At 46.2% G+C, this 21,980-nt stretch overlaps 1 long non-coding RNA gene across 1 annotated transcript in view; it reads right to left on the bottom strand.

The window, feature by feature from the left end:
• The window catches only part of LOC138286771 (uncharacterized), a 230,277-nt gene that overhangs the window by 84,673 nt on the left and 123,624 nt on the right, over positions 1 to 21,980 (bottom strand). Inside the window, exon 2 of the long non-coding RNA XR_011202059.1 lies at positions 1,297 to 1,338. This is a non-coding gene — a long non-coding RNA (uncharacterized lncRNA). The remainder of the gene's footprint in view (positions 1 to 1,296; positions 1,339 to 21,980) is intronic.

Raw genomic sequence — 21,980 nt, 5'->3', positions numbered from 1 at the left:
TCACTGACATGCTCAAGAAATCCTGCCCCAATACCTTACCTTCTCTCTCTGAAGCAGCTCGACACAGTTTTGAACTGTTGAAGAGTACACTGACTCAGGATCCAGTGTTATGCTGTCCGGACTTCGATAAACCATTCATATTACAAACAGACGCCTCCAATGAGGGGCTTGGGGCGGTCTTATCCCAGTCTCAGGATGATGGGTCGATACACCCTCTGTTGTATATTAGTCGGAAACTCCTCCAGAGGGAAGTCCACTACCCTACTATTGAAAAAGAATGTCTGGCCATTAAATGGGCTGTGGAGTCCTTGTGGTATTATCTCGCTGGTCGCCTGTTTACCCTTATCACGGATCATGCTCCTCTCACCTGGCTTGCTCGCAACAAAGACTCTAACTCACGTGTCCTACGGTGGTTTCTTTCATTGCAACCCTTCTCTTTTCAGGTCATGCACTCACCTGGCAGAGGCATGATGAATGCTGATTTCTTATCTCGCTATCCGGCTCCTGAGCGTCATCCTCTGCCGCTCTCTAGGGGGAGTGTGACGGGCCGGAGTGGGTCGGCCCGCACTATGCCCTTGCTGGTGCTGGCGCTGCTCCTGCTAACCCGGATGCAAATGCCTCTTCCACCAATTACGGAACCTCACATCACCACTGGCGGGGAACGGTTCCATTTAAATCCCAGCCTTCGCGAGATGGAGGGGGGGAGACTGGCGAGAGACGAAAGAACGGGAGGAAACCGGCGGCAGAGACAACTAGAACAGAAGTAGATGGGAGCGAGTTGAAGGAGACGACTGGAGGATCCCGTGTCTTCCCGGAGCAGTCCGCTCCGTGCGGGAACGGGAAGAGAGAGACGGCCAGAGGAGTGGTGGTCCCAATCGGGGACGAAGAGTGCAGGCTCTGCGGAGCTGAACACAAATATCCGCCACGCTCCAGGAGGAGCGTGGCTAAGGCAGGTGCGTGGTAAATCTCCAGAGATGGGCTAGGGAGATCGGGAGGGGGAAATAACGAGGAAAACGAGACTAGAGAAAAAAAAAGGGGCAACAAGGACTACTGGAAAAGAAAGGATAAGGTAAACCAGGCACAAACCATTTAGTGACAGCGCATATAGTGAGAAACCCCAACGAGAAGAGCCACAGAAAAACACTGCGAAGTATTAACGAGAACAAGAAAAGAAATATCGACAGAGAGGGAGAGAAGCAGGAGAAGAGAGGAGAAGTAAAGCGAAAGAACAGGAAGTTAAAAGAAAAGAAAGGGAAAGACAGAGACAAAACAGAGAAGAGAATATAAAACACTTACCAAGACTGTTCTTTTTCTTCCCACATGTGCTTCCTGAGAGACCTAAAAGAAGGGAAAAGAAGAGGAAGAAGCCGTGAACCCCTGTTTGACATACATATCTGAAGAGAGATTACAACCCAAGACGCACATCCATCTCATTAATCCGCTGTTTACAACCAATAAAATATTACTCACACTTATATTCAACGACTGCCGTGCAATTACTCGCGCCCATCCTGCAACAATGACGTAGGAGATGGCCCTTCTTGAGGGATTTCCCTGAAATTCTTTGCTTTTCTGTCCCAGTCTTTTGCTGGCTCTCTTTGCGTGGCCTAAGGACTCTGGGCACTTTCCCACTGTACTGCAGTGGGAAAGTGCACATGCCCTGCCTACACATGCTAGGAGGAGTGGCCCTTACATGCTTGGTTCAGGTGCTGTACCACAGAGTGCCCTGAAGAAAGGTACACCACATACTCAGGGGTGGGTACAGCCCTGGCTACTAGTGGAACATTACACTGAGTGTGCCACCTAATACTATAGCCTGTGAAGCATGTATCGGGCCTGCCAGTGCAGGCCTGTGGAGGTGCAGTTGTGCTTGGACTTAGGTCGGCGCCACTAACTTTGTACCCAATCCTGAAGGGACCCTCCACTACCCCGCAAGCACCCACTGAAGGGCAGTGCAGGTGGTAGACAGAAGGCTGGGCAAGAACACATGGGTGTCCCATGTCCATTAGAGAATAACCCCCACATGGGCTCCGTACCTACAGGGGTCAGCTCTTCCCATAGGTTTTTGCTGATTTCCTTCCTAGGTCCTGGGCCCTTTCCCACTCTCAATGCAATGTGGAAGAGGGCACGCCTCCCTACCTATACAGTGAAGAGGCGCAGGTCAGTGTGCGCGTGTGTGTCGACTGGCACGCTGAACATGTGCTGAGGCTGTCATAGCAGGACTGTGTGTGCACTTGCCCTTATGGCTTGTTTAAATATGTAATCCAGCCTGTCATAGCAGGCCTGGATCTGCACACTATCACCTGCAGTGCTTTAAACCTGTATCTAGCCTGTCGTAGCAGGCCTGTGTGTGCACACTACCAGCTAGGGGCTCTTTAAATATGTATCAAGCCTATCGTAGCAGGCCGGGGCACTCGCACCTATGGTGCTTTAAACATGTATAACGCTTGTCTTAGCAGGCATGTGTGCCCACCTGCACCTATGATGCTTTAACCACATGTCCAGGCTGCCAATGCAGGCTTGTATTTGGGCAAGGGCATGTATGCCCAGAGAGTGAAGAATACTCATGGGCATTTTCACTGCATAGGAGAGCTGCTCTGCCCATAGATTAACGTTGGGGAAGAGTTACAATTACTCCTGGCTGCAACAGTGGATTGCAGCAAAGTAGCCTCATATTGCTTACTATCTTTGGACCCGTCCTGACATGCCCCTTTCTATGCTAAAGGTGTTTTTGTCAATAATCATGAAGAAATACCACTTCTAGAAAGTGGACATTTTCCTGCCCTAAAACGCTTTGGCCCATATTTATACTTTTTGACGCTAAACTGCGCTAACGCAGTTTAGCGTCAAAAAGTTTTGCGCCGTCTAACGCCATTCTGAAGCGCCATGCGGGCGCCGTATTTATGGAATGGCGTTAGACGGCGCAATCAGACCGGCGCTGCCTGGTTTGCGTGGGAAAAAACCACGTAGACCAGACAGCGCCGGCGTAGGGGGAAAATGGCGCATGGGCGTCTTAAAATGGGGCAAGTCAGGTTACGTCGAAAAAATCGTCTTAACCCGACTTGCGCCATTTTTTAACGACGCCCATCCCCCATCAACATGACTCCTATCATTGTAAAGATAGGAGTCATGCCCCCTTGCCCAATGGCCATGCCCAGGGGACTTCTGTCCCCTGGGCATGGTCATTGGGCATAGTGGCATGTAGGGGGGCACAAATCAGGCCCCCCTATGCCACAAAATATTATTTAAAAAAAAAAAAAAAAAACTTACCTGAACTTACCTGAATGTCCCTGGGGTGGGTCCCTCCAGCCTTGGGTGTCCTCCTGGGGTGGGCAAGGGTGGCAGGGGGGGTCCCTGGGGGCATGGGAGGGCACCTGTGGGCTCATTTTGAGCCCACAGGCCCCTTAACGCCTGCCCTGAGCAGGCGTTAAAAAGTGGCGCAAATGCGCCGTTTTTTGCCACGCCAACTCCCGGGCGTCTCTTTTGCCCGGGAGTATAAATACCACGTAAAGTCCTGGGAGTCATTTTTTAGACGGGAACGCCTCCCTTGCATATCATTAACGCAAGGAAGGGGTTCACGCTAAAAAATGACGCACATTCCGGGAACTTTGGCGCTATTCGCCTCTAACGCCATAGTATAAATATGGCGTTAGTTGGCGTTAGTTTTGCGTCGAAATTGCGTCAAAAAAAACGACGCAATTTCGGCGCAAACGGAGTATAAATATGGCCCTTTGTGTGTCTTTTAATTTGACTTGAGCCCACATTGGGGGATGGAGGAGCAAATCTTCCGCCAAGACCTGGAACACCCTCCCTACCAACCTGCAACAGACCCAAGACCTACTCACCTTCAGAAGACTCCTCAAGTCCTGGCTCTTCAATCAGTAACAGCTGCTCCCCCTACCCCCAGCGCTTTGAAACCCTCACCGGTACATAGAGCGCTTTATAAATTCAATGATTGATTGATTGATTGCATTCCCCATGACTGGAACAAAGACCTGTGCCATTTGTGGGCCTGGCTGGATAGATTGGGGGGAGAGGTCCTGACACTTGGCCTCCCGGATTCAGGTGATGGCCCCACTAAGGATTAAGATCTGCATTCCAAAGCCCCATGGCAGACAGGACTGAAATTTAGGGGAGACATCTGTGGTTCAAAGGGGAATCCTCTGAACCTCCCCCAACTTGCAAGGCACAATACAGTATAACTACTGCAGAGATAGACTGCAGAAACATGAAACGGATACCCTGGACCATGTGGAGCACACTCCCAGAAGAATCTGTTGTGCACAGTGAGTAATTACTGCACTAGGAAGGGGCCATGCACCCTTCTAGCATCATGGCTGGCCTGGACAAACTGGTTGCTTCTTTGTGGCACCCTGAAGTGTGCTCTCCAAGGACTTGTTTGCCTCCCCCAGTTCTCTGTGGAGGTCTTATGGACATCAAAGACATCCTGCAAAGGACCTACACCTTCTTCCTGTGCCAGCTGGAGAGCGGTGCTTTTTTAAGTGCCTACATCGCTTTTGGAAGCCATCTGACAGCAGCAGTGTGAGCATGGAAATCAGTATTGCACCTGGAGACTGGATTTGCCTGGTGCGGATCATTCAAAGTACTGCCCACATCCAAGGAGCGTGGCCCTTCATCGTTGGGCCACAACACGCATAACCATCTTTTTGGTAGTGAGCGGATTCACCGGACGGGGGACACCGCATGGCCAGTTTTTGTTGAGTGTGCCGCCTTTCTCTTGTGCAACACCTGACTGAATGATCATTGTGTGCGGTGCCTGATTCACTGGTTGAGATCCTCAGAGGTGGGGGCATACCCAGAGCAGTGTCACATTATACCCATGGGCATAGCATCAGGGGGGTGTTTGGGGTGTTACACCCTCCCACCAAATAAATGCATTTTCTGGTAAAGAGTTGGATACAGGTGCTTTCAGTTGGGTATGGTGAGGTGTCTGTCAGATTTCACCAGGAATTTTTCCAAACACACAGGCAGAAGCTCACACACACTCTAAACCTTTCCTGCTTTGAAAGTCTTAAAAAATGTTGGTTATTTTAACAAATATTGTACTTTCTCTCACTTACTACCCCTGCCAATCCATATTCTGCACCCCTTCCAGTGCCCCTAAAGTCCCTGTCAATTGTCCTCCTTGTCTACAATGTATTATAACATTCCATGCCAGAGTGATTGTTGGGATATCTGAAACTTACTCTCCCCCCCCCAATCTTAGTGACCAAGATATGCCCCTGATTCTCCCTCATGCGGTACTGCTGAACTTGCGTCTCTGTGTGTATGACCAGACTGGTCTGGGTTGGCTCAAGTCATCGTGCACCAGATGTTGTGCCTCATTCCGGGGAGGTATGGCATTTAGAACTCTTCGTGTGTGTCCGGATTTGTTTCATGCGACTCAAGTAATCGCGCTCCAGACATTGTGCCTCATTCCGGGAAGGTACCGCATTGGCAACTCTTCATGTGTGATCAGAATTGTCCTGTACAACTCAAGTCATTGCGGATCAGACGTGGTGACTCTTTGGGGCATATTTATACTCCGTTTGCGCCGATTGTGCGTCAAAAATTTTGACGCACAATCAGCGCAAACGTTGCCCCGTATTTAAACTGTGACGCCCGAGCCCGCGGACAACAAAAATCCGCCTAGTGCGTCATTTTTTGGATGCGGCAACCCACCCTGCGTTAATGATATGCAGGGTAGGCGTTCCCGTCCCAAAAATGATGCAAACGGCCGTGCGTCGTATTTATGCTTTCGGGCAAAAATGACGCACGGCCGGGAGGCGGAGTGAGAAAATGACGCACAGCCCGATTTGCGTCAAAATGTAACGCCTGGGTCAGGGCAGGCGTTAAAATGGGGCAAACACACCTGTATTTAATCAGAACACACAGAACAAACAGCAGAGCAGCAGAGCCGCAACAGGGAGCCATGGAGGTGATTCTAATCCAGCGTGCACGCAGACGCAGAGCCCAGCAGCAACAACAGCAGCTACAACAACACCAGCAGGGACCCCAAAGGCAGCGCAGAAGGCAGGAGAGGATATTCCGCCCACGAACCACCCTTCAGGGCCTCAGGGAACACGACATCATCCAGAGGTACCGGTTGAACTGGCAGGCCATTCAGCAGCTGCTGCGCAACATTGAACAGCAGTTGACCCCCACTTTGGTGACACCCCACACCATACCAACAGAAACAAAGCTGCTTGCCGTACTTCACTTGCTGGCAAGTGGCTCATTTCAAACAACTGGTGCCCTGGTAGGCGGAATATCACAACCATCATTCTCCGCATTTCTGCCCAAAGTACTGGATGCCATCATTCGCCTGACACCCCGCCACATCTGCTTCCCTAACACACTGCAGAAGCAGCAGGAAACAAAACAGGGGTTCTACGCAATCAGTGGCTTCCCACACGTCCTTGGTGCTATCGACTGCACACATGTACGCCTTGTGCCACCTGCTGCAACTGAACACCTCTACCGCAACAGGAAGCACACACATTCAATCAACGTGCAGGCCATTGTCGATCACCAGGGATTGATCACCAACCTCGTGGCTAAATATCCTGGGAGTGTCCATGACTCATTCATCTTCCGTCACTGCACCATCAACCAACACTTCCAGGATGGACGGTATGGAATGGACTACTTGTTGGTAAGTACAAAAACCTACTTATATACACAATGCACAGCAACCCTCTAGGACACACAACACATACACCACAACAGCAACATCTAGACAGGAACACAGTTAGGTCCTGACATCACTAGCCATGTTTCTTAAGTCACCATTGAACCTGTCACACATCTGAAATAAGTGTACAGCCTAATGTGAAGACATTAATGAGTGTGGTAGCCAAAATGTCACCTTGCAAATTGTAAGTGTCCCAATGACCTTTACATTAATACACTGCCTAAGTCTAAAGGTATGGGATGTCCAGGGTACTTTCATATGAACGTGCTAACAACACTTATAAATTAAACTCTACATTGAACTATCTACTCACCACAAGTGAAGACACAAGGTCACCTGTATCACAAGTCACAATGCTAGGGAGGGCACACTGCACTGAAAATCCCAAAGCATACTGCTGACAAACGGGTAGCAGACAAACACTTGCTCAGCCAAGGAAACAACACAATGCAGATGGTATAGCCTACAAGTATAGGATGTCACATCAGTACACAAAAGAGTCACAGACAACACAAGACAACTACTGCCATTAAAGGTCTTTTCAATAGTGCCAGCTACATCAACATGATCCCATTCTTTTTCTCTTTCAGCTGATCAGGGGTATGGCATCCAGCCATGGATAATGACACCATTTGGCAACCCGAGTACTGCTGCAGAGCGGGCATACAATGAGGCCCATAAGAGGACACGCAGCATTGTCGAGCGGACCTTCGGCATCCTCAAGTCAAGGTTCCGCTGCCTCGACATCACTGGTGGTAGCCTACTATATTCCCCCGAGATGGTCTGTAGGATCATCCTCACATGTGCAATATTGCACAACATTTGTGTCAAAAGGAACATTCCCCTCCTCGAACCAGACCCATACATGCCTGAAGACGAGGAAGAGGAGGATGCTGCCCTGCAACAGGAGGGGGAACAACCAAACACGGCTGCTGGAGTGCGTAGGCGCCAACACATTGTGAACAATTTCTTTTAATTATTATCACCATCACCACTTAATGAACTATTGTAAATAAACACTGATAATAAACACTGCATCATGGTCTGGCTATTCATTTCCGCACACCTTTAGCTCTAAACATCAGAAGAAGAATGTCGTCTCATGGAGCATTAATGATATAACAATCAGGGCACAGAAAAATACACTACAAATGTAATGCCTATCATACAACGGTCACATACACACACAATGTAAATGACTGACATCCTGTACAGTTCACCTTTGAAGGGCAATAGCTGAGGACCACACCTATTACACACATACATGTAGGAAACATGGTTCATCGCAGCAGATGGCACACAACTAAAACACCATCACTCAACTAGGGGAAAACAGGCCTCATACATCAGGCAGTTGACATGCTTTTGCTTCAGGAACAGAAATGTATTACCAGACTCTTGGCAGCAGTAATTCCAACTACATACAATCTTTGCAATGACTATCTGTCACTAGAGTTACACATAAGCAGAACATACACAGCACAAGTGCCACACATATGACAAACATCCAGCACATCACATCCCATCTACATGTCAGCCCTTTTCTAAAAACCTTACACACCCATGCACCTGGTCAGACCCCACCTGTCTGAAGAGGTCCCTGGAATGCTGATATGTGTACCCTGAGATTCCCTCATCTACATACACACACTCACAAGAGTCATCCAGTGTGCCACACCCTTTCCTATGCCTACCATTGTCATAGTACCATCTCACTGCATGGAACTCAGCTCAAATAATACACTGGCTTGGAGTTTTTAAGGCCTGGTATCACCTGTAGATTGATTCTCGGTTGAAAGGTACTGTAGGCCATTTTAAAGCAAATCCCATCCGACAGGACTACTGAGACACTGATGGAGGCCACACCAGTGATCCCCTCCATGCACACCACCCAAATTTACATGCCCAGTCCCTGCTGATGCCTCCTACAGCATAGATGTAGACATTTGGGCAATTACACCATTAAGCATTGCTACTAATGTTGCCGTGTAACACTTTATCAGGGTTCATGGGTCACCTTCAAAACAACACAGGACATACACAGTGTGACATGTCAAATGTCTACTCCTCCCTCTGACCAGTCCTAGTCAGACCACTGATCATGTAATTTGTGATAGAGCTGGGTCCTGATTGACCCAGCATCCTGTCAGCCTGACTGGCACCTGTCCGTGGGTCACCCTAAAGATACCCAGTGGCCACCTATGGACCACACTTGCTGTCCAAAACCTCTCCTTCCTCAGAGGCTAATTTGTCATTTGCCTCATCAATGTATACTCAAATACATTGTATTGCATCATCTGACTTTTATTTGTATCATATTTGTGACAGTGCCCTTGAATAGCTAAATCATGGCCCATCCATTGTCTGGGCCTCATTAATGCCTAAACTACAAAGTGTGACAGTGTACCTGGCCCATAGCCTTTGATGGTGTATGTGGCCTCCAGCAGAACCAGCAACCTCAGATAATGTCCATGAAAAGTCAACACATATGAGGACCCTGACAGTTCACACGCTGAGTAACATTGTTCAAATAATAGAGATGGCTCGTGTGTGCTGAATACCAGCCATTTACTTCTGCACAGAGGCTATGATGTTTCCTGATGCATTTCCATCCACAGAGGCCAACTTGAGTACAAATGTTGCAATGACACATGCCGTATCCAGACACCTGAGACATTCTCTCACTCAGCACACCACGGTTGCCCAGTTGAAAGTCTCATTACACGTCTTCAGTGACAGGGTGGGACCATCCACGAGTAGGTTACCATGTCTTCAATTACTTTACTCACATTTAGCTACAAACGATACTCATTAGATACACGATTAGCTGCCAATAACTCACGATGAGACCTGGACGTTACAGTGACAACATACACCTTAACAGTTGATACTGGATCAACATTGGACCACGCACATGTACATGTACCATCCAATCAACAAAATGGTTGCAAGCAGCCTATCACAGTAGTGTCCCAGTTGTAACCTAGTAGGAAGAATGAAACATGCCACTAAACCAGGTAATGCATAAAGGGCCACATACATCAACAACCTATTTGCTATCATGACATAAGGAACGTTGAGAATTTGCTATTAAATCAATGCTAAATGGTATGTCAGAATTCTCCAAAGAATTAATAGGGCAAACATCAAATGGGCAAATGGGATTACAGATTAGCAAACAGAGAATCATACTCAATTTGCATCTATGGGCCTGCTGCCAATGGTTTAGCATTACTGAATTTGGGAAAACCTTGGATAAAGTTGCAAGTCAGGAATAGCAAACCCCAGGGTGCTGGGGGCCTAAGTCCCCCTCTGCTGCACCCCAAATATACATTTTTTATGCACATGTGAAGCACACACATGCATAAGGGGCATGTGTGCCCTACATGTCAATAGTGAAACATATTTTAGCTACATTAACTCGTAATTAGCACATGGTTACCCCCAAAAAAAGGTTTAGGCGACAATTGCATTACCTAATTGGCCTTTATGCTATTTGGAATAGCTTGATACATGTGCTCACAAATTTGCTAAGGAATACATCCTGGTATCTCTTTCATATTTTGAAAGTGGCAATCAGCAATTACCTACATATGTGCGCAATTATGAGTAATATCCATTCTGGCCAATCATTACTATTGCACTGTGAATACCTTCTATACATCCTATAGGGGACATTTGCTATAGCTAACCCCAAAGTTTATCACTTAGCACCGTTTGGTCATGCAAAATTCCATTACTCATTTAGACAAATGAAATACATATTTGTCATAATGCGTCATATTTTCACGCATACAGCTTGTGCGTCATAATTTTTGATGCACAGGAGTGCAAATAATGCAGAGTCAAAAATATTTTTCATAAATAGATATCATATTTGGCTGCGGCTTAATTTTCACCTCTAGAACTGTAAATTATGCCGCAAACAAATATTAATTAACAATTCTGAAAAATATTTTGACTCTGCATTATCTGCACTCCTGTGCGTCAAAAAAATATGACGCACAACCTGTATGCGTGAAAATATGACGCATAATGGAAAAAAACGGCGGCCATGTTATGCAGGATGTGATGTAATAGGATATCCTGTTTACAGATTCTGTACAGTGGGTGTACTTTCACTTTCACTTTGCAGTCTCTGATTATTCTAGACTGTGTGGCTGTGTGCAAAGTGTTGTCCTGTGTATTAGTGCTTTTGTGTCCAGAGTGCCATCTTACTTGTTGTTTTGTCATCAATATATTGTTGTAGAATACTGTCTGAGTGTGTGCTGTATAAATTTGTCCAGTCCAGTGTTGTATTTATTGTCTGTGGGAGTCTGTTGTGGGTACTGTTATATAGGGGATAGTTGGGCTCTTCTATTTGTTAAGTTTTCTTTGTATTTCCTCACTCTAACTTTCCCCATTTCCCCCTTTTCTTTTTTTCTACTACTTTTTCCCCTTTTTCTGTGCTGAAATGTCTGGTAGGCCACGGCTTTCCAGGATGGGTGAGGAGGAATTGGGGGGGTTCATATGGATGGTTTGCCATTTCCTCCCACTGATGCTGGAGGCTGGGGGTAGGGTGATACAGGGGTATCACACGGAGGCCCAAAAAGTCCGGTGGGGGAAGGTGCGCCATCACTTGGTGCGTCTGTATGGGAGCCAACGGAATGACCATCAATTGAAGCACCGCTGGGCTGACCTGATCTCCAGGGAGCAAGATCTGCTGGACCACCTGGGAATCATGATTGGTGGCCATGTTGGTGAGTACAGATCATGTAAATGTGCACAATTTAAAGCTGTGTAGTGACATGAGATGATTGGTACCCAATCTGCCAGATAAGTAGCTGACTGTGTGTAATGCTAGGGTTATTGATGCACTATGTGAAGGATGACAAATGCTAGCAGTCAGGCAGCTCATGTTTTCCACACATACAGGTTGCTTGTAGCAGAATGTAATGTAGTGCTGCCTTTGTGTCAGACAAGCGACACATTAATGACGCAATCAGGACTCTACAGGTCACAATTGCCAGTGAAGTATGGATGTAGTAACATCATACCTACATATGTTGACGCTATAGCTAGACTGACATTGGAAACCCTACATGATGCAGAAAATGAGTGCTGCCTTCACGTCAATTGATGATAGCAATGTGGCCCAGACATATGTCTCATGTGTGTCTGGTGAGTGTTTAGGGAAAGTGTTCACGGAAGTGCCATGCCTGTTTGGGATAAATGTGCTCCTTCACATTTTATTGATACATGCCAGATCTGAACATGAACCATATTTGTAAAGGACTCAGGTGCCCTCAGCTAACATATTAGACAGGTATTTATTGTCACTTGTGCCAAAATCCGATTAGGGATGGCAGTCCAAAGGTATGGACTAGTGTACAAACATCTATGTTTGGTGCCAATCACCATTGTTTGGACACATCAATTTAGGAAACTGTAACAACATGAGGTATTGCCAAAGTACCTGGCCCTCTGTACCATGTACCTAACTGTCACAAATGTGTCATGACCACATAGGCTGTTTGACAGGTCATGCAGTCCTCAAGTAACCAGCTTTTGGATGTCTCTCTTGGATGCACATGATGAGATGAATACACACCTATATTGTTGCTGCACACTAATGGAGGTGCAGGTTTGCCACCACATGACAGTCCGGGCCACTGCATGTGTGTAGAAGTGTGTGTAACTGTAACAGGAGACCTATCCTATGTAAATGTTGCACAGGAATTATTCCATGCAGTATGAGCATGTCTGAAAGTGTATCATTACTCATGTCAGATTATCACATTGTGTTTGTATTTGAAATTGTTTGTCTGTGCACGGATTCTGAGCATATTCTTCCTTCCATGCTTTACAGGTGGACCTGCACCGTACACAGTGGGAGAGGTGGCTCGTTTTGAGGACCCCAACATCTACAGTGAGTGTTGACATGTGTGGTATGTTTTGTGTTTGCTGGTGATGTGTGATGGACTACTGTGTGTTGAACAGATTGCAAGGTGTGATGCGCTGCCCAATCATTAGTCTTGTTCCATTAGTGGGATTTCAGTTATCACTTTATTTTGAGTTGACCAATGCTTATCCATTTGTCTGATCTTGGGTCTGTAGGTCATTCCTGTAGGGCCCGCTATGGGAATTGGGGTGAGTCATGTGGAATACTCTAGTTACATTAAGAGTTGCACTGGGACTCGTCTCGGACTGAGTCTGCATGTCAGACTGACATTCTCCCAGATTGCTTCTGCAAATGGCTTGTCTGAAAACTGCTGCTTCCCTACTAACCGATGTACTGAGTACACTGTAGGTTGGATCTTCCGGGAGCATGTACTTCCACAAGTTGTACTAGAAGTGTGTGGGACTAGAGTGCAACGGCCTAGGTGTGCATGCTATTCATAATCATGGGTGTTCTTGCTCCTCTGTGTCTGTTGAAAAATATGCCTCACTGGAAGTATGTGATGTTGGCCTAGGTCAGTACATTTTGTCATGTGTGGACCTTGGATAGGACAAGGTTTAGCTGACTCCAATTTGTTGATAGCCCTTACTGGTGGTGTGTGTGTGGAGGCAAAAACATGTTGAGCTTTCTATACACTCCTGGGTGTGCATCTATTTTGGGATTGTTTGTTGTTCTTCCCACCCCCCCCTCAAAGACAGGCATGGTTTTGTGAATAGGGTACCTAGGACTGAAGCAACCAGTATGTTACACATACTTGTGATTATATGAAATATGGTTTAGAACCTAGTGTACATACTCAGTTATGGCACATGAGCTCTATACTAGCAAATCCCATTACAAATTGCAGACCTTGACGTTTGTGATTGTTATCACATACACTGACATATGTAGTCCAGGCAATAGGCGGAGGAGGTGCAGCATGATTGTTAGCTGCAACTGTAAGTACTTTGATGACAAGTTATTGCCAGTTTTTACCCATCATGTAGATTATTGTATATGCTATGTGTGAGATGACCTTTGTATGCAGGCTTCCCATGTACTTCCTCTGAGACTTTCAATGATCTGTATGGTGATATGAGCTGTTACAAGTACAGTAAATGTATTGTCAGATTGACCACTTGTGCTATTCCACACAATGCAGTTCCTATGGTAAATAGTTGCCCTTTATCTTCACAGCTGCAAACATGAGTGCCGCACAGAGGCATGAATTTGAGAGGCGGGCCATGAGGTACCGATACATCCTGCAGGTGCAGTCGGGGTTCCGACGGATTGCCCGTAAATACCAGTCGGATCGGGCCTCCGGAGCATGGTGTGCTTCACCACAGGGTGGCCCTACGTTGCCCACTACAGCCACCACCACCACAACCACCGGTTCTCCCGAAGTGGCCCCAGCCACAGCGGGGACAGTTGTCCCTGCCTCTGCAGCACACCCAGGCCCCAGCAGTGTGACAGCTGCAGGACAGTCCAGTGGGCTAGGCTCAACACGCCCACAGAGCACCTCTGCCGGGACCCAGACAGCAGCAGCACCTCCAATCGACCCTGCGGCATTCCAGGCTTTGGAACGCAAAATGGACAAATTTATAAGGAAGGTGGACAAGCTTAGCCAGGATGTGGCCTACATCAAGAAGCGGGTCAGGTCTATCAGGCGGACCCTCCGGAGGGCCAACCCCTAGGACCGATATATTCAATGGACATAATTCGCACGCCGCTACGAAATGGCGTTAGCCGGCGGTAAATCTTTTGGCGCAAAACTGCGGCGGTGCAGTTTTCCGTCAAAAAGTATAAATATGGCCCTTTGTGCACAGCCGGAACTGTCGAGGGTGACTCAAGTCATTGTGTGAGTGAACTTTCCGAGTGGTGGTCAAACCTCCATTTGTCGACTGTTGCCTGATCAACCATTATCTCTTTCTTCTCACCCCCCATCTTTGCCCCAAGATCCTGAATAAGGGTACCTCTGGCAGCGAGCGGCCTAGGATTCAGGGAAAGTGTGCTCTCATCTCCAGCTTGTGGGGGGGCAGGGTAGAACGAAATGGTTGGAGGATGGAGGAAGGTTTGGACCCGGGCGGGGGGGGTCTGAAAGCAGGGGCGGCTCCTTTGCACTAAGTGCACATGTGTGTTTGGCCAGCCGTCTGAGGATGGGCAAATACACATGCGCACTTAGGTTTCTCCAACCCAGCTGCATTCACAGCTGGCTGGAGAAACTGCACAGACCGCAGGCTTGTGTCTGAGCAGCAGTCACTGCCGCTCAGACCAATCCTGATGCTGCTGACCTGCAATGTATAGCATGTAAGCAGCGCCAGGATTGTTGGGGAGCCTGTGATGGTGTCTCAGCAGTGAATTATAGGACACCAGAAGAGGATCGCGGTGGCAGGTGGCGGCAGTGGTAACAGAAAGATGTAAGTTCGTTTTTTAATTATTTGTTATTCTCTTCCAACCCTCCATCTACCCCTCCCAGGTCCCCTCCCCTCCCCTTGAGATTTGCAGTCGCCGCTGCTGTCTGCAAGCGCAGTGACCACTAACCTGCTGGATATCAGTGCACCACATTAGGGTGCTGGGAGAGAGTGTGTGCAAGTGAGTGTTATATTAGCCAGCCTGATATCTGTGGCACCATGTAGCAGTGCAGAGTGAGTGAGTGAGTGGGAGTGATTGCTGGTGATTGACTACACCACACAGCGATGTTGCCATACAGGTTGTTTCCTTGTCAGAGTGCTATCACGTTGATGTTAGGCCCCTGGCCAGGGAGCTATTACAAAGTGCTGCAGTTTTCTGTGTGTATACATTACTGCTGTTGTTGTGAACTGCGATGCACCTTATAACTGTGTGATATTGAACTGGGGTAATCGCTGGGGTACATCTCGTGTTGACAACGTTTTAGCACATGAGGGTGCTGGGAGGGACAGTAGTATTTTTCTCAAGTGTACACACTACTATGTGATTTTAGCACAATTGGGCCTAGTACTGCTAGTGATATTTCTACATGTGATTTATGCCCAGAATTACATGATGTTCATGTTGTGTTAACTAATGTTTGTGTTGAAAGCAATCTTTATTTACATACAGTCTCTTTTGTGACGCTCAGTGTATTTGTTGTGTGGATGTGCTGTGCCAACGCTTTACACATTGACCCTGTGATAAGCCTGACTGCTGTGTGCCAAGCTACCCAAGGGAGCGCAGGTAATACAGTGAGTGTACTTGCAAATTAACATTGAGAACCTAAACAGAACACTACTTAAAATAGTTGTTAAGATAGTTTAGATACTTCTTTCCTTAATCATTTTCAGAAAGAACTATGTTAAGAAAAGATGACTGTGTAATAGTTTGTGAAAGATGAATGTATGTCCTCTTTGAGAAAATCATGAATGATGCAGTGCTTACAATTAAAATATCAAAGGTTGTACTTCTTGACATTGAGTATTAAAAGGACTGGAGCATATTAAGTGACTGAAAATGAGTGATTATGAATTATGTGAGAGAACAGGGCTGATTGCAGAGGCCCCCTAACTTTTTGCCCCCATTTTCCACTTTTTGCTGGTGTTTTCCTGACTCTGATGGTGCCCTGGGTACTGCTAACCAGTCTCAGGGCCTGTGCTCTGTGTAAAATCAGTATGCAGATTAGGCTAATTATAAGTGGCTAAATCAACCTGCCTATAGGTCCCTAGTATATGCTAGGGCATGGAGGTTTAGGGACCCCAGCATAGGTAGTGCCCCCATAGGTGCACTGCTGAGGTGCCCAGTGTTATTTTAAAGGTAGGCCTGCCTTGCTGGTTGCTTTTAAATTAAAGTTATATGCAAATTCGACTTTGGAATTAAAAGTAGCTCCAAAGTCTTAAACTACCTTATTTTTACATCTAAGTCACCCCTAAAGTGTGCCCTATGTGCTCCTAGGGCTGGGTGCCATGTAACTATAAGCAGGGACCTTATAAAAATAGTTTTATAAGCCCTGGTGAGGTAAAACAGCCAAATTCATGTTCCCTTCATTGTAGTGAATGGCCTCCATAGGCTAGAATGGGGAGACTTTATTTTAATATTTAAAGTCCCCTTAAGTAGCCGATACCAGAAGTTTGGTATCAAATTAATTGTTATAATAAATCCCACAACTTCCAGTTGTGGGATTTAATATAACTTGTTCAGGTGAAGAGTTTTAAACTTTACCTGAAAAGTTGCCAACTTCGGCCCTGCAGTGTTTTTGCTGCTGTGCCCTGATTGGCCAGCCTCTGGCAGCTTGGCTAGGCTGCCCTGATGAGGTGTGAAGTGGCCTGGCTCCACACAAAGAGATGTGCCTGTGGGAAAAGATCTCTACTCAGCAGATGGTGAAGCAGGAAGGGGGAGGGCTGCCAAACTGTTCTTCAAAGGCAGAGAAGGACATTTGGAGCAACCCCCTCACATCCTGCAAACCCAGACAATTAGGTGCCCCCTTGATTGGATTAGGAGAGGGCAGGAGGGGGGGTGTTTAGGATTTTTAGCCACACCAGTGGGTGGGCTCAGCCAGATATAACCTCCAAAAATCACTTTCAGCCATGATGGATTTTTAAAGGATGTTGCTCCCTGGGACTGATTTTTGCCACACTTGCCAGGAAGTGGTCATCACAGGGGGAAGGACCCTGCCCCTGATTGGAGAACCAGGAACCCCCTTTTTTTCCACCCAGGATCAAGGATAAAACTGGCAGACCTGCACCTACACCTCAGATCCCTATCAGATTCCAACAAGGAAGAACTACAGGAGAAGAAGGACTGCCCTTCTGGACCCCTGACCTGCACCTGGACACTGCACTCTGGAGGACTGCACCAGCTGCACACTTGGGCTTCACCACTAAAAGGACTTTACCTGTCTTTTACAGCTTCAAGAAGGGAGTCCCTGTTTGCTACAGGTACAAAGGAGCTGCCCAGAGTCCCCTGCATCAAATCCTGCAAGCAGAGCCCAGCTGACCAGCGTCCAGGGGCTATTTGAGGATTCTGACCAGGTGCATTCTGGTAATTGTAGTCCCAACTCTCAAGGAGCAACTCAGAGCTTCTGGAACCTTGGATCACGTTGCGGACACTTCAAGGACACAAAAAGGACCTCCGGAAGAAGATCCAGAAGTTTGGAGACGTTTGGAGCAACTCCATAAGTTGACGAGGTGCATTGTGGGAGTTGTAGTCCCAGACCCCAAGAGGCACACCAGAGCCTCTGAACCCATGGCTGGTGCTGTGGACCACTTTCCTGAATCAAACACTTCTGAAAGTAAGTGTGACAGTGTTACCTCATGGGTGGCCTGAACTCTGGACTTTGTTCCTTTCCAGTGTGACCTTTTTTAACCCTTTGAGAGCTAGTTGCTTCTATGCGCTAGAAAGCATTAATTCTTTAAAAATTAATATCTCTGGTTCCCCTTACCCGATTTTATTCGTTTTTGTGTCATTTTTAAGCTAAAAATGTTTCCTATTTTTATCAATTGATTTTGGATTTTTAAACTGTTTCGTGTGTTTTATTTAATTACTGTTTTGTGATATTTGAATGCTTTACACTCTGTCTCCTAAGTTAAGCCTTGTCGCTCGTTGCCAAGCTACCAGGGATTGAGCCAGGTTTAATTTACTGAGACCTAACTGGACCTAAGTGGAGGTTAGTGGCCTATTGCTAAGTGTAGGTACCTACCTGCCCTTACCAATAACCCATTTTCCAACAAATTACAAACAAAATTCACTAATAATATAATGCGATTAGATGATATCCCACACATATGTTACAATTGATGTGTGTACAGTCCTATTTGTGTTTTAGCCGTTTAGAAGTTGGTAAATATTTTCAAAAGTATTGAAAAGCATTTGAAAGATTCTTTTTTTAAGAACATCAATCAGTAGACAGTATAAAAGAATAGTGGAAAATAATTGTATAAAAATGTAAAATGTAAAGACTTCAATTCATGTGTAGTTTTGTGGCAAGAGCTTATACCGTATGCATGTGGAAGCAAGCACATTCATCTATAGCTATGTAATTGCAAACATAGGGGCTGATTTAAGAGCCCCTTGTGTCATTTTTTTGATGCTAATGTTGCAATATTATGGCAAAAACTCCGCGCCATATCTACAAAGTGGCACAATGCGTGCATTGCTCCACTTTGTAGCCCCTCGTGCTACATTATGTCTGCGCCAGGCATAATGTATGCAAGGGGGGTTTTCCCCTGTTAAGGAGACCGAAGAAATGGCACAAAGAAATATAAAAGATTTATTTGTGGCATTTTTTGCTGCATTTTCGACAGCTGCACAGAGCAGGCGTTAAAAAGAGGCACACCAATATTTATAATGGGCCTCAATGTGCTTTGCAGGATTAGTGTCAACATTTTGTCCACTAATCCTGCAAAGCGCCAAACTAGCATAAAAAATGTTGACACAAGTTCCCTAACTACCGCCATGGTGCGCCGTATCTTAAATACAGCGCACACATGGTGGAGTTAGGAGGCGCCAAGGGGTACAAGAAAAGTGGCCTGCATTGGATGCAGCACCACTTTTCATAAATCTGCCCAATAATACATTAATCAAATGTATGATTTTAAATTGAGATTTTAATATCCTCTAGAAAAGTCAATAGAACTCTGCTTAGAATCATTCATGGATTTCTTTTAATTAACTTAGGAAAACTTCCCTTTTAATTTTGTATTAGGAATTTTCTTAGATGGTCTGCTCTGTATATGTATGATGTTTTGGAAAGCTCAGCAGACAAGCAGTAACTAGTGGTGGGTGAATTTATAATATAATTAAGGGCCTGCTTTTGAGTTTGGTTACTCCGGAACAACAGTGATGGATATCCTGTTCGCCGAAATATAAATCCCATAGGATATAATGGAATTTATATTTCAGGAGACGGGATACCCATCACTGTTTTGACAGAGTAAAGTAACCCCTCTGCCAAACTCTGAATCAGGCCCTCAGTCATGATCCACCTTCATGCCTTCATCAAATTGTCTGAGGGGACTAGCAGCTTCCACCTTGGTTTGTGACATTAACTCCGATGCCATGACTACCATCACCCATGACTACAATAACTCTAGCTCTCTTCCCTCCACTCTCACCACCTCCATTAGGCCTGGGCGAAATTTAGTTATGCATGAGTAATTGGAATGTATTTGATAATACCAAGTTATTCCTTTGACGCAAAAATTACTGACAATTTCGCAATTATGTCTATTTGTATAAGTATGAGTAATTTGGCACAAAAAGCCTACTCTAAGAGCACAGGAATAATGAACTTAGGGCCATATTTATGGTCTGGTTTGCATTGTTCTTTCACCACTCAATGTAGTGCAAGAGCAATGGAAATTTTAAGTGAGAATTATGAAGCCATGCAAGGCCACCTTGAGGCCAGTCCCGAGTAACGTAACGCAGTGCAAATCACTGCATTACATTACTCTGCGCCAGAGAGGCATAACCATGCGTGTTGCGTGGGTGTTCCCACACAACACCCATGGATTTTTATGCATTCCCAGATTTGCAAGAACTTGTAAACCTGGGAATGCACCAAAAAGATACACTTCCCCAGGAGAGGAGTAACATGGAGATATATGTTTATTTCTCCTCGTTTTTACCTCTTTGCCACAGCAAATTACGCAAGTTACATCGAGTCCTAACCTCCATATTATCACCCGCATACACCTTCGGGAATGAAGACGTGCAGCATATTAATACATTGATATCCATGTGCATGTTTATGTTAAGAGTGCTTAAAATCATTAGACTGCTTCCATCTGATGTGATTAAACAGTTATTCATTCAACATTTCTCTCCCTGCTGGTCTACAGTAAGGGGCATATTTATACTCTGTTTGCGCTGGATTTGCGTCATTTGTTTCATGCAAATCCGGCGCAAACTTAACTCCATATTTGTATTTTGACACTAGACCCGTCTAGCTTCAAAATATTGGTGTTAATGTAATTTTTCGGATGTGTGAAACCTCCTTGTGTCAATGAGATGCAGGGTAGGCGTTCCCATCCAAAAAATTACTCAAACACCCTAGCGCCGTATTTATCCACCGGGGCAAAAAAGACGCACAGGTGGGAGGCGGACCCAAAAAATGACTCAAACACCGATTTGCATCAAACTTTAACGCCTGGGTCAGTGCAGGCATTAAAATGGGGCAAGCACACCACTACTTAAGGAAAACTCACAGAAGTAACATTACAACCCACAGGAGAAGGTGGAAGTGATACTGACACAGCTTGTTAGACGGCGCAGAGGACAGCTACAACTCCAGCAATCACCACCACCACAACGCGGCCCATAAAGGCAGCGCAGAAAGCAGGATAGACTCGTCAGAACCAGGACAACCCTCCGTGGCCTCAGGGACCTGGACATCATTAGGACTTATAGACTGAACTGGCAATCCATAATACACCTGCAGCACCATGCTGAGCGGCAAATTACAGCCAGCCTGCAGACCCCACACAACATACCACCTATAGCAAAGCTGCTTGCTGTCCTGCACATGTTGGCAAGTGGCTTAATTCCAAACAGTGGTGCACTGGTTTGTGGTGTCTCACAGCCGTTGTTCTCTGCATTCTTGCCAAAGGTCTTTGACGCCATCATCTTCCTGAGACCCCGCCACATCACATTCCCCAACACCCAGCAAAAGTAGCAGGAGAACAAACAGGGGTTCTGTCAAATCCATGGCTTCCCGCATGTGCTCAGTGCAATGGACTGCACCCATGTCTAGCTCGTACCACCTGCAGCAACAGAGCACTTATGCCAGAATCGCATGCACACGCATTAATGTGCAGGGCATAGTGGACCACCGCAGGTGATTCATAAAAAGTTTTGCCAAGTATCCTGGGAGTGTCCATGACGCCTACATATTCCGGCACAGTACGATCAATGAACAGTTCCAGGATAGACAATTTGGAAATGGCCTACTTGTGGGTAAGTTTACAAACAATGTAATGTACACACAACACCCCAACCCTGTCGGACACACAAGACATGCATGACTACAGTAACATATGGCCAGGGTAACACACATGTGCAGGTGATAACACATATGCAGCATACTGCAATACAGCACAATCAGTGCACAACACCAATACACACACCCACATGTACGTTACATACCCACAACTTGACAGGCACACCACAGGAGGGACAGGTGCAGACATGTACCCTTTGAAAACAGCAGAACTACACCGACCACTGCAAGAGGCCTCAGGTTGCCCGGTATGTACACATCACACACAATACACCAAACAAACAATAGCACAGACACATCAAGGGCATACACCTTGCCCATGCCATGTAACTTCCAAATAGGCACAGATGTCTCAAGTCATGTCGTGTCAATCACTGCCAGAACACATATCAAACACCACACAACTTGCACCAATACCTACT

This window comes from Pleurodeles waltl, chromosome 3_2, assembly GCF_031143425.1.
Source record: "Pleurodeles waltl isolate 20211129_DDA chromosome 3_2, aPleWal1.hap1.20221129, whole genome shotgun sequence".
In the NCBI taxonomy this organism is placed as follows: domain Eukaryota; kingdom Metazoa; phylum Chordata; class Amphibia; order Caudata; family Salamandridae; genus Pleurodeles; species Pleurodeles waltl.
Note: the sequence above shows the minus strand (reverse complement) of the source record. Positions and strands in the feature narration are given on the sequence as shown.